The sequence below is a fragment of the Heptranchias perlo genome, chromosome 17 (genome assembly GCF_035084215.1).
Source record: "Heptranchias perlo isolate sHepPer1 chromosome 17, sHepPer1.hap1, whole genome shotgun sequence".
Classification (NCBI taxonomy): domain Eukaryota; kingdom Metazoa; phylum Chordata; class Chondrichthyes; order Hexanchiformes; family Hexanchidae; genus Heptranchias; species Heptranchias perlo.
The window spans coordinates 54,148,557-54,162,661 of NC_090341.1; the positions used below are offsets into that span (position 1 = coordinate 54,148,557).

General features: G+C 39.8%; 1 protein-coding gene across 1 annotated transcript in view; it reads right to left on the reverse strand.

Annotated features, from left to right (window-relative positions):
* Nucleotides 1–14,105, reverse strand: part of dock3 (dedicator of cytokinesis 3) — a 1,008,697-nt gene that overhangs the window by 900,411 nt on the left and 94,181 nt on the right. The gene's annotated exons all lie outside the window — the stretch shown is intronic.

Below are 14,105 nucleotides of genomic sequence, written 5' to 3' on the forward strand. Positions count from 1 at the left end.
TTGCTATTCTACCAAGTGAAACTTTTAATTGTAAGTCTGTAATTGATTCAGTACCCTTCCTACCAGCCAATCCCTGCTTCTACAGAAACCCCAATTCAAAAGGATGATGTATACCCAGATGTTTTCCTTTGCAGAACTAAATGTTTTCCCACACGATTATCAAATGATTCAATGACAGTCTTTAATTAAACCTCATTACTTCATCCTGAAACTGACCATTGTTGCAGAGTCAGTCCTGGCCCAATAGTCCAGTGCTACTTTAAACTGACTTAATCTTCACTGCTTAACAGGCAACGGCTAAAGGTTGCTACAATATGAAGAGAAATCAATCGTAGTACAACATTAGTAGACTTCAGAATAGTCTGATGAACCCTTCCCTTACAATAGCAACAAGATGGCAAGAACTTAGGCTGCAGGGAAAAATTACCTGACTAAAATAGTAACTCAATTGGTGCAACTTTCATAAAAGGGACAGCTTTTCCCCCCATAGGATTATAGCAATTCTTATTTACACCTGAAGGTTGAACAAATGAGGCAAAGTTGATTCTATTCATAAAGATTTAAATGAATAATATAACATTTATAAAAAGTGCTTGCATTAGTTGCAGCTTTAGCGTAACAGAAAATGACCAATTAAAGTCATTACATTTGCATTAAACACCTATTATATTAATTTAGCAAAATTCCTCATTATGAACTGACAGTTTCATCTTCCAGTCAGCAGTGCATACCTCACCTGTATGCTGTCCACACAAGAGAGGGACATTTGAGAATAATGAAAGAGAGACTAGATTTTTGCTGACATTTCACTGTAGAAAGAGTTGTAACATAATGAAATAAATCCTTGAGATTGCTTCTGCTGATACCACATGGTACATATGGGAGCCTAATAAATCCTTACATTTTATACATACATTACAAATAGCACAGCTTGAACAATTTCAGAAGGCAATAATCTATCTCGGGATTGTGGTACTATTAATTAGTCGCTTGACCTTTCTTCTTACAATTCAGGATATCACCTCAGGTCTCTTTGAAGCTACATATTCCGTAAAACAAATAATTAAAAACAAATTCACAGTACACTACTGGTGTCTGCTTCTAGATGTTAGGTAGGCTTTAGATAGCCAAGAATTTATAAAAGTATTGACATGGAAAGGAGGTACTGGAGATGAACATAGAAAATGTACAGCATATTTCTTTCAATATTAAAGCAGTTAAAAAGTGATTAGAGAATAAGTTAAACTCTAAATAAAAGTGATGATATAATTGAAGGTGAAAAGAAAACAGTAGATTACTTAATGATTATTTTCTCAAACTATTCACTAGAGAAGAAAATACTGACTCCCTATATAATTATCATAGTACAACAAATATCCTGGAAGATTTTGAAATCAGTGTGGGGGTGGTATTTGATAAGTTCAAGGGGCTGAAGACTAACACATTTCTAGGGCCAGAGGTGATATTTTAGATTGCTCAGGTAGAGCGCAGAGGAAATTTGTGATGCAGTTACGAAAGATTCACTGAGTACTGGAAAGGTTGTGCAATATTGAAAGCAAGCAAATGCTGTACCTACGTTTACAAAAAAGACACAAATCTGACCCAAATACTTACACACAATTAACCTTACATCAGGAGCAGGAAAATAATGAAAAACAAATGAAGAAGTAGGCTAGGGGAATGGCTATGTAGCAGTGACTTAATAAGAAACTGCCAATGTGGATTAAGAAGCAAAAGGTAACAATATACAAATCTTCTCAAGTGCTTTGAGGATGCTACAAATGAAGTAAATAGTACCAGTCTCTTTGATATTGCTTGTTTGGACTTTTTGAAAGCTTCTGTTGGGGTCCCATAGAAATACATGTAATTAAACTAAAAACCATGGGAATCAAAGGCAAATCCAGGGCTGGGACCAATGTCCTCGCAGGGAGGTTAACTTGTACTGTGGGGGAGGGTTTAAACTAATTTGGCTGTGGGAGGGGCATCAGAATGAAACAAGAGAGGAGAAACAAGGTGCACAAAGGACTGGGAGAGTCAAACAGCATTAGAATAAAGTGTGGTTCAGAAATAGGAGAGAACAGACAGGGGTAAATGGGAGGCAGACCAGGATGGGTTTGGAATGCATGTGCGTAAATGCACAGAGCATGGTAAATAATGTGGTGAGGTGCAGGCATAAATTGCCACATGGAATTATGATATAGTGGCAACAACGGAGACCTGGCTCAAACAAGGGAGGATTTGGGAACTTAATATTCCTAGCTACAAGATATTCTGGAAAAATAGGGAAGGAAAAAAACAGAAGGGGGTGGCAGTACTGATTAAAGATACAGTTACAGCACTGGAAAGGGATGATGTACTTGAGGGTTCAAAGGCAGAACCTATTTGGTTAGAATTAAGGAACAACAGAGGAGCTATTACGCTGCTGGGACTATACTATAGGCACCAAATTGTGGGAAAGAGATAGAGGAGCAAATTTCAGAAAGATACAAGGGCTAGATTAGTGAGAATGGGGACTTCAATTATCCTAATATAGACTGAGAAAATGAGAGTTAAGGGCAAAGAGGGGGGGAAATTCCTGAAACGTGTACAAGAGAACTTTCTTGATCAGTATGTTTCCGAGGAAGGAAGCAGTGTTGGATCTGGTTCTGGGGAATGAAGTGGGGCAAGTGGAGCATGTTTCAGTGGGGGAGCATTTGGGAAAAAGTGATCACAATACCATTAGGGTTAGAGTAGTTATGGAAAAGGACAAGGAATAATTAAACTTGAAAATACTCAACTGGAGGAGAACTAATTTCAGTGAATTGAAAGGGGACCTGGCCCAGGTGGATTAGAATCAAAAATTAGCAGGTAAAATAGTCAATGAGCACAGGGATGTCTTCAAAGAGGACATGGTACAGGTACAGACAATATACATTCCCACGAGAAGGAAAGGAAGGAAGGGCATCCAAAGCTAGAGCTCCCTGGATGACCACATCGAGTTACATCGGAAGTACAGCACAGAAACAGGCCATTCGGACCAACTGATCTATGCCAGCGTTTATGCTCCACAGAACCTCCTCCCTCCCTACTTCATCTAACTCTATCAGGATACCCTTCCATTCCTCTCTCCCTCATGTGTTATCGAGCTTCCCCTTAAATGCATCTATGCTATTTGCCTCAACTACTTCTTGTTCCACCTCCTTACCACTCTTTGGGTAAAGAAGTATCTACTGAGTTCCCTACTAGGTTTATTAGCGACTATTTTATATTTATGACCTCGAATTTTGGACTCCCCCAAAAGTGGACACATTTTCTCTGTGTCTACCCTATCAAACCCTTTCATTATCTTAAAAACCTCTATCAGGTCACCCCTGAGCCTCCTCTTTTCTAGAGAAAAGAGCCCCAGCCTGTTCAGCCCTTCCTGATAATGATATTCTCTCAGTTCTGGTATCATCTTGGTGAATCTTTTTTGTATCCTCTCCAATGCCTCTATATCCTTTCTATAATATGGAGACCAGAACTGTGCACAATACTCCACTGTGGTCTAACGAAGGTTCTATCCAAGTTTAAGATAACTTCCTTGCTTTTCTATTCTACTCCTCTAAAAATGAACCCTGGTGCTTGATTTGCTTTTTTTTTTAAAAACGGCCTTACTAACCTGCATTGCTACTTTTAGTGATTTGTGTACCCGTGTCTCTATTCCATTGAGACGCTTATTATCCAAGCAGTATGTGGCCTCCTTATTCTTCCTACCAAAATGCACCACCTCACACTTATCTATTGAAATCCATTTGCCAATTACATGCCCATTCTGCAAGTTTATTAACGTCCTCTTGCATTTTGATGCATTCTTCCTTTGTATTAACTATAACCTCCAATTTGGTGTCGTCCGCTAATTTTGAAATAGTACTTCCAATTCCCAAGTCCAAATCTTTAATGAAAATTGTGAACAGTGGTCCCAGCACAAATCCCTGTAGAGCACCACTTTCCACCTTTTGCCATTCAGAGTAGCTACCCTTAACCCCTACTCTGTTTTCTGTTTTGGAGCCAGCCTGCTAGCTATCCCCTGACTCCACATGTTCAGACCTTAGTCATGAGTCTAAAATGCGGTACCTTATCGAAGGCCTTTTGAAAATCCAATATATTGCATCTACTGCATTATCCTTCTTCAAAGAATTCAATAAGGTTGGTCAAACATGACTTTCCCTTCTGAAATCCGTGCGGACTACTCTATTATATTTTCATTCTATAAATGTCTTTCTATTACATCCTTGAGTTAAGATTCCATTATCTTTCCTACCACCGACATTAAGCTAACTGGTCTATAGTTCCCTGGACTTATTCTATCGCCCTTTTTAAAAAAGGAATAACATTAGCTGTCCGCCAGTCCTCTGGCACTACTCCCGACTCTAGTGAATTTTTTTTCACACACACACACACACACACACACACACACACACACACACACACACACAAATAGTGCCTCTGCTATCTCCTCCCTAACATTTTAATATTCACTGATGCAATCTATCTGGACCAGGGGTCTTATCCTCCCTAATTTTGATTAGTTTATTATATTCCCCCCTTTCTATCTTAAACGTTTTAATATATTTTTTGATCTCCTCTAATGTCCTGCCTTGTTAGTCTCCCTGGTAAATAGGGAGGTAAAGTAACTGTTCAATAGATCTGCCATTTCGCTGTCATTACCTGTGAGTTTATCTTGTGCATCCCTTAGTGGCCTATCCCTAGTCAGATTTTTCTTTTGTTATTCATGCATCTGTAGAATACATTACTATTTCTTTTTATATTCCTTGATAATTTAATTTCGTAGTTCCTCTTTGCTATCCTAATTGTATTATGACTTCATTCCTAACCTCTTCACATTCCCTTTTGTCATCCTCTCCTTTATTGTCTATATACTTAGAGTATGACTAAAGATATGGAGATTAAAATGAAACAGAAAAAGGAGGCATATGATAAATGTCATGCATAATACAGTAGAGAACCAAGCTGCATTGAGAAAGTACAGAGGAGAACTGAAAAAGAAAATATGAGGGCCAAAGAGAGTGTATGAGAATAGATTAGCAGGTAACATAAAAGGGAACCCAGAAGTCTTTTATAAATATATAAATAGTAAACGGGTAGTCAAAGGAAGGGTGGGGTTGATTAGAAACCAAAAGGTGGTGATCTTGTCGAGGAAGTGGGCATAGCTGAGGCACGAAATCAGTACTTTGCATCTGTCTTCACTAAAGAAGAGGATACTGCCAATGTCACAGTAAAGGAGGAAGTAGAGAAATTGGACAGGATAAAAATAGATAAAGAGGAGGTACTCAAAAGGTTGGAAGCGCTCATGGTAGAAAAGTCACCCGGTTCGGATGGATGCATCCTAGATTGCTGAGGAAAGTAAGGGTGGAGATAGTGGAGGTTCTGGTCACAATCTTCCTATCCTCCTTAGATATGGGATACAGAGGACTGGAGGATTGCAAATGTTACACCCCTGTTCAAAAAAGGGGAGAGGCATAAACCCGGCAAATATAGGCCAGTCAGCCTAACATTGGTGGTAGGGAACTTCTAGGGACAATATTCTGCGACAAAATTAGTTGTCACTTGGAAAAAATATGGGTGAATAAATGAGAGCAAGCAAGGAATTGTTAAAGGCAAGTTATGTTTGATGAACTTGATTGAGTTCCTTGATGAAGTAACAGAAAGGGTTGATGAAGGTAGTGCAGTTGATGTGTAAATGGACTTTCAAAAGGGGTTTGATAAAGTACCACATAATAGACTTGTTAGCAAAACTGAAGCCCATACGGTTAAAGGGGCAGTGGCAGCGTGGATAGTAACTTGGCTAAGAGACAGAAAGCAGAGAGTAGTGGCAAACAGTTGTTTTCCAGACTGGAGGGAAGTATACAGTGGTATCCTCCAGGGGTCGGTATTAGGAACACTGTTCTTTTTGATATATATTAATGACTTGGGCTTGGGTATACATGACATAATTTCAAAGTTTGCAGATGACACAAAACTCGGAAATGTAGTAAACAATGTGGAGGATAGTAACAGAATTCAGGAGGACATGGACAGACGGTGAAATGAGCAGACGCATGGCAGATGCAATTTAATGCAGAGAAGTGTGAAGTGATGCATTTTGGTAGGAAGAACGAGGAGAGGCAATATAAACTAAATGGTACAATTTTAAAAGGGGCGTAGGAACAGAGAGATGTGGTGCTGTACGTACATAAATCTTTGAAGGTGGCAGAACAAGTTGAGTAGGCTGTTAAAAAAAACATACGGGATCCTTGGCTTTATAAACAGAAGCATAGAGTACAAAAGCAAGGAAGTTATGGTAAATCTTTATAAATCACTGGTTAGTCCCCAGCTGGAGTACTGTGTCCAAATATGGGCACCCCACTTTAGGAAGGATGTCCTTAGAGAGGGTGCAGAGGAGATTTACTGGAATTGTACCAGGGATGCAGGACTTCAGTTACGTGGAGAGACTGGAGAAGCTAGGGTCGTTGTCCTTACAGCAGAGAAGGGGAGATTTAACAGAGGTGCTCAAAATCATGAAGGGTTTTGATGAGAATAAATAAGGAGAAACTGTTTCCTGTAGCAGAAGGGTCGGTAACCAGAGGACACAGATTTAAAGTAATTGGCAAAAGAACCAGGGGCGAGGTGAGGGGAAATTTTTTTATGCAGCAAGTTGTTGTGATCTGGAGTGCACTGCCAAAGGGTGGTGGATGCAGATTTAATAATACCGTTCAAAAGGGAACTGGATAAATACTTGAAGGGAGAAAAATTGCAGGGTTATGGGAAAAGGGCAGGGGAGTGGGACTAATTGGATAGCTCTTCCAAAGAGCCAGCACAGGCACGATGGGCCGAATGGCCTCCTTCTGTGCTCTATAATTCTATGAAAACCTGGGACTGGATAAATTGTATAAAAAAGTATGAAACATAGGAGCACTAGTGAGTGGTGGAGAGTATGGTTGTAGAATGGAATATTGCAGCGAACATTACTTGGACCTCTGCTGTTTCTTATCTACATAAAAAATTTGCATTTACATAGCAGCTTTAACATAGAAAAATGTCCCATAATTGACCTATTTGCAGAAATCAATTGTAAGCTTATTAAATTTATAAACAAAACCCACGAGAGCAGCATAGAGAGAGGATGCAATTAACGTTCAGTTAGCTAACAGGGCTAAAAAGCAAATGAAAATTAAATCTGACAAAATCAAAATTATTGTATAATGGGCAAAAAAATAAGCAAAGTAAATATACAATATAAGGAATAGAATTAGCACAGGGAGACTGAGAAAGGAACCTAGAAGTGACAAAAGATTCTTCAATTTCAATACTGAGAAAATTTGGAGAAACTAAAAATATAAATAGAATGTTGGGATACGTAACAGTTACATGTCTAAGAGGTTATACAGAAGCTTTATAATACACTAGTCAAACAACACCTGGAATACTGTGTACAATTTTGTTCATCACACTTCCAAAGGGACGATTTACATTAGAGTCCAGAGAAGAATAAAAAGAATAATCCCAAGTATAAAGGGGATGGGGGATAGATTAACAGAACCTTACCCCTCGCCATAAATAGACCAGAAGCTTAAAAGGGGACATCATTGATGTATAGCTGTATAACAATAAAAAATCGTTGTTTGCTGCTTACAACCTAATTTTATTTCCTGTGTCATAATTTTGAGTCACATTTAAAGTCAACATTTAAGATTGAAAATCACTATGCAAACTATTTATCACTATTTAAAATAGGAAAGCCCTATCTTAACATTTTCTATGTAAATACATCACCATCATGGCTTGTTGGTGAACCAACTGAATCACTAAAAATGTTTATTTTTAAATATTTTCACGGGACATTAGAAATATCTGTGATGGAGGAAATAATGTCCAAAATAAGAACTTAAACAAAATAAAAAAATAGACAATTACCTATTTCACAATAACATGATTAAACTTACCCATTTTATTGTCTTCTGCATCTTTTGATACCTTCAATTAAAGTTTTTATTTCAAGGTCTCAGCCTCTCTCTAAAGCCTGGGCTTTGACTGGATATTTTTTACTTCAACAGTTAGAAAGTGCTTTCAACCACATATGTGCAGCATGCAATCTGTGCAGCAACAAGAGTTGAAGGGTAAAGGTTGTGCCCCCTCATCCTGAATTTCTTTGCTTTTTCCAGAAAATTTTAAAATAAATTTGAGATTTATTTCTCAAAGCTTTATTGATTACATTTATTAAGACTGTTGTTTAGTGTTATGAACTGCTCAGATAGACAATGTCTGTAAGAGATATGGTAGTGTAGTGGTTATGTTACTGGGCTAGTAATCCAGAGGCCTGGACCAATAATAACCAGGGTTGGTCACCTGGCTTGATGAATATGGAGGAGTGAGGGATATGCCAAGCCATGAGGTTACAGATTGTGGTGGTATACAATTCTGCTGCTGCTGATGGCCCACAGCACCTCATGGATACCCAGTTTTGAACTGCTAGATCTATTATCACACTTAGCACGGTGGTGGTGCCACACGACACAATGGAGAGTGTCCTATGTGTGAAGATAGAATTTTGTCTCCATAAAGACTGTGTGGCGGTTACTCCTACCAACGCTATGATGGACAGACGCATCTGCAACAGGTAGACTGGTGAGGACAAGGTCAAGTAATTGTTGTTTCTCTCACCACCTGCCGCAAGCCCAATCCGACAGCCAGGTCTTTCAGGATTCGGCCAACACCGATCCACTCTTTGTGATAGACATTGAAGTCGCCCACCCAGGGTATAATTTGTGCCCTTGCTACCTTCAGTGCATCCTCCAAATAGTATTCAACATGGTGGAGCACTGATTAATCAGCTGAATGAGGGTGATATATGGCAATCAGCAGGATTGTTGCAAACTTGCCCGTGTTTGACCCGAAGCCATGAGATTTCATGGTGTCTGGAGTCAATGTTAAGGCCTCTCAGGGCCAGTCCCACCTGACCATATACCACAGTGCCCTCACCTCTGGTGAGTCTGCCCTGCCGGTGGGGCAGTGAATGTGAATTCAAATTCTCAAACTACCATAGTGGGATTTGAACTCACATTATGTGAGGCTGTTCGCTGGTGATTGCACAGTGTTCAGCTCCATTTGCAATTCCTCAGATAACGAAGCAGTCCATGCCCACCTGCAGCAAGACTTGAACTGATAAGTGGAAAGTAACTTTCGCACCACTCAAGTGCCAGGCAATGACCATCTCCAACACGAGAGAGCCTAACCTCCTCCCCTTGATACTCAATGGCATTATCATCACCGAATCCCTCAGCATCAACATCCTGGGGGTTACCACTGACCAGAAACTCAATTGGACCAGCCACATAAATGCCATGGCTACTAGAGAAGGTCAGAAACTGGGTATTCTATGGTGAGTGGTTCACCTCCTGACACCTCAAAGCTTCTCCACCACCTACAAAACATAAGTCAGGAGTGCAATAGAATACTCTCCACTTGCCTGGATGGGTGCAGCTACAACAACAATCAAGAAGCTCGCCATTATCCAGAACAAAACAGTCCACTTGATCGGCACCCCATCCCCCAGCTTAAACACCCAATCCCTACACCACCGGCACACCAAGCTGCAGTGTGTACTATCTACTGGATGCTCCACAGTAACTCACCAAGGCTTCTTCGGCAGCACCTCCAAAACCCACGACTTCCACCACTCAGAAGGACAAGGGCAACAGTTGCATGGGAACACCATCACGTTCAAGTCACATATCATCCCCACTGGGACATGCAGTCGAACTTATCTATAATAAACACCATAGTGACCAGCAGAAAAGATTGTTATATCACGGTGTTCACTATAGTAGGGTTTGCTGATTTGCTGCATCAGAAAAATGAAGAAATTACGTATTTGAATTGAACATCATTTTATCCTGTTTAAAAAAAAACTTGCATTTCTACAGTGCCTTTCACAACCTCAATGTCCCAAAACGCTTTACAGCCAACAAAGTACTGCTATTGAAATGTAGAAAAATGTTTTAAAAAATAGCACAGATTGCTTCATATTATTCGTGCTTCTTTCAATGCATGCTATTTCTATCGTTAACCAGTCCAGGTAATGACTGTGTGAAGTTTCGCAGATGTGCAATTGGCCTTTCTGAACTCATCCAGTGAAGGGATAACTGGTTCTGTGCTTTCCATGTTCTTTTCACCAGAAGTTTCCTCATCCTCTCCTCAACTCAATGTCACTGAAATCAACATTGCTCATAGTTGCTCTTTTAAGGAGTTAGTTTTCTTCAAATTCAACTTCCTGTAATTTTGTATATTGCCAATCCTTCAGCATCAGGGTTCAAATCCTGGAACTTCCTACCAAACAGCATTGTTGAAGTACCTTCACCACAAGGACTGCAGCAGTGCAAGAAGGCGGCTCACCACCACCTCAAGAGCACCTAGGGATGGGCAATAAACCGGCAAAGCCATATCCCGAGAATAAAAAAAAAGGCAGGACAAATCCAATCCTGCCAATTACTTCCCTATTGGCCTACTCTCAATCATAAGCAAAGTAATGGAAGAAATAGTCAATAGTACTATCAAGCGGCACTTACTCACCAATAACCCGCTCGCGATTAGCAGTACATGTAATTGTGGTTTCTTTGTTGATGTTTATCAAAGAAAACAAAGATTGCCTCAGAGTTTTTTCCGTCTCTGTGAAAAATCTTGTAATGGTTCCTATGTTAAAGGTGATATAAATGCAAGTTGTTCTTGTTATTAAAAAGGGTGAACAACTTTGTATATGGGATGTTTTTGTCCTTCTCATTTTTGTTTCGCTTTTGAATCTGGGTATAAACCCCTCCTCCTCCCCACCCCCCGACACAAAACAGACTATCTTCCCCGAAATGCAGAATAAAGGTAGCATTTTTGGAATCATGCCAAAACAATGTTAGTGCTTTTTCAAGCCATCCAATGAAGTCACCAAAAAGAAACTTCCAGGTCAAGGGAATGTAGAAAGCTTTGCCTGAAATCTGCAACTTTCAGAATGTCAAGGAGTATGACTTAGTACCAGGGAAACAAAGAAATCAGAGCTCTTGGGTATGACTCTATAACCTCCAAGAGTGCTATATGGTCCATTCTCGCTTTGAATGGTACAAGGATGTGACTCAACAATTTGGTGCTGGAACTGCATCCAGGCTGAAAGGGACAAGTGGAGATCAAGTATCTGTGGAACCTACAGCCGAGAAGGAAAACCCTATGTTGATTGATACCGAGTCTTCCTTCACAGAGAATCTGTTTCCTTCAAAATCCAAAAGTTTTGATGGGTACAATTCACTGGTCAATAATTACTTTTCTTCAGATGGTGCCATAGATTTCTTTCTGCAGCAGCAGGAATGAAGGACTTCTTGGCAACACTGTCCCAATGCCAAGTCAAAGAATTCAATCAGTACATTAACGTAACATTTCAGGCTAACAAAATCATGAATAGAGTTTCCTCCCAAAAACAGGTGTACAAAATTATGAGGGCCGAGACAGAGTGGATAGGAAGGACCTATTTCCCTTAGCGGAGGGGTCAACAACCAGGGGGCATAGATTTAAAGTGATTGGTAGAAAGATCAGAGCAGAAATTAGGAAAATGTTTTCACCCAGAGAGTGGTGGGGGTCTCGAACTCACTGCCTGAGGGGGTGGTAGTGGAAGAAACCCTCAACTCATTTAAAAAATACCTGGATACGCACCTGAAGAGCCGTGACCTGCAGGGCTACGGACCAAATGCAGGAAAGTGGGATTAGGCTGGGTGGCTCATTTCTCAGCCGGTGCGGACACGATGGGCCGAATGGCCTCCTTCTGTGCCGTAAATTTTCTATGATTCTACAGAAGGTAGCTTGTCACCCAGGTCTGCCAGCCCAAACTTCTATTCCATGACTAACTGCTAGTACTCAGCATCTCCACTGGCATAAAACTGCAAAAGTGCAGGAAATTAATAATAACGAAGTTGCTCTTCAAGAGTCTGGGATGGTAATGCTTTTGGAATAGATATTGAAGCATCAGGAAACAATGTTTACATCAATCAGCAAGTCACCAAGTGTTAGCAATGGGCATTACATCAACAACCACAGTGTTACCAATTCTGCTTAGTGAAATGCAATTACAACCACCGCTGTAACTAATGAAAATTATGCAAAGGTAAAGCTGGTATATCACTAAGTCAGAGTGACAGAAGGTGAGCTACCATCAATGCAATGTCTGAATCTAAAAGGAGAAAGGAGCATTTTTGTGCGAAACCTTTGAGGGAGTAGCAGGGCCACACATTGACCTTCATTGCTTTGCTGATACAGAGGATTCTATTAAGTTCTTGATATTACAATGGACAATACGAGTCATACAAAGCAAACAGGGAAAGGGGGTAAGAATGGTGGGAAGAATGTAAGAATTTGCTAAAACAAATAAGGTATTACAGGTTCAGAAAGGGCCCAGGAAATGAGTGCAGCAAAAGATGTTGATCAAAATATTAAAACATTCTTCTAATAGCATAGAGTAGGTAGAACTCAAAAATAAAAAAAGTGATAAAGTTAAAGAAAGAATAATTGAAATAAATATTTCTAAAAATATGGAGGTTCACACACAAACTCCCAATGTAATTCAAGAAAGAAAGAACAAACTTGTATTTACCTTTCATGACCTCAGGACGTTCCAAAGTGCTTCACAGCTAATTAAGTACTTGTGAAGTGTAAGCAATGTTGTAAACTAAGCAGATGCAAGCTGACTACAAAACAGAAAACAGAGAGTAGGGGTTGAAGGTAGTTACTCAGACTGGCAAAAGGTGGTAAGTGATGTTCCACAAGGATCAGTGCTGGGAACACGATTGTTCACTATTTACATAAACGATTTGGACTCGAGAATTGGAAGTACAATTTCAAAATTTGTGGACAACTAAATTGAAGGGGTGTAATTAATACTGAGGAGGAGTGCGACAAAATACAGGACGACATTAATGAAGATACAGAATGGGCATGTAATTTTCAAATTAATTTCAATATAGATTAGTGTGAGGTGGTACATTTTGGTAGGAAAAATAAGGAGGCCACATACACCTTGGAAAATAAGACCTAAATGGGATAGAGGTGTAGAGGGATCTGGGGTACAGATACACAAATCACTAAAAGTAGCAACATTGGTTAATAAGGCCATAAAAAAAAGCAAACAAAGCACTGGGGTTCATTTCTAGAGGGTTAGAGTTGAAAAGCAGAGATGTTATGTTAAACTTGCATAGAATCTTGGTTAGACACACTTGGGTGAGCTGTGAACAGTTCTGGTCTCCATATTATAAAAAGGATATAGAGGCACTGGAGAAGGTGCAAAAAAGGTTTACTAAGATGATACCAGAACTGAGAGGTTATATCTTTCAGAAAAGATTGTACAGGCTGAGGCTCTTTTCTCTAGAAAAGAGACTTAGGGGTGACCTGACAGAGGTCTTTAGGATTACGAAAGGGTTTGATAGGGGTAGATGTAAAGATGATGTTTCCTCTTGTGGGGGAGACCAGAACTAGGACCATAAATATAGTCATTAATAAATCCAATTTGGAATTTAGGAGAAACTTCTTTACCCAGAGAGTAGTTAGAATGTGGAACTCACTACCATAAGGAGCAATTGAGGCAACTCACATAGATGTATTTAAGGGAAGCTAGATAAACACATGAGGGAGAAAAGAATAGAAGGATATGTTGATGGGGTTACATGAAGAAGGGTGGGAGGAGGCTCGTGTGGAGCATAAACATCAACATGGACTTGTTCAGCCAAATGGCCTGTTTCTGTGCTCTACATTCTATGTAATTCTATGTCCCACAAACAGCAATGAGATAAATGACTAGATATTCTGTTTGTTTTAAATAAATGACATTGGTTGACAGGCAAATGTTGTTAAGAACTCCCCTGCTGTTCTTCTAATAGTGCCATGGGACGTTTTACATCCACCCAAGAGGGCAGATAGTGTAACGTTTCAGGTTGATGTCTCATCCGAAAGACCACACCTCTGACAATGCAGCATTTCCTCAGAACTGCACTGAAGAGTCAGCCTCTATTATATATTCATTTCTGGAGTGGGGAAAAACCTATGACCTTCTGAATCAGACGAGA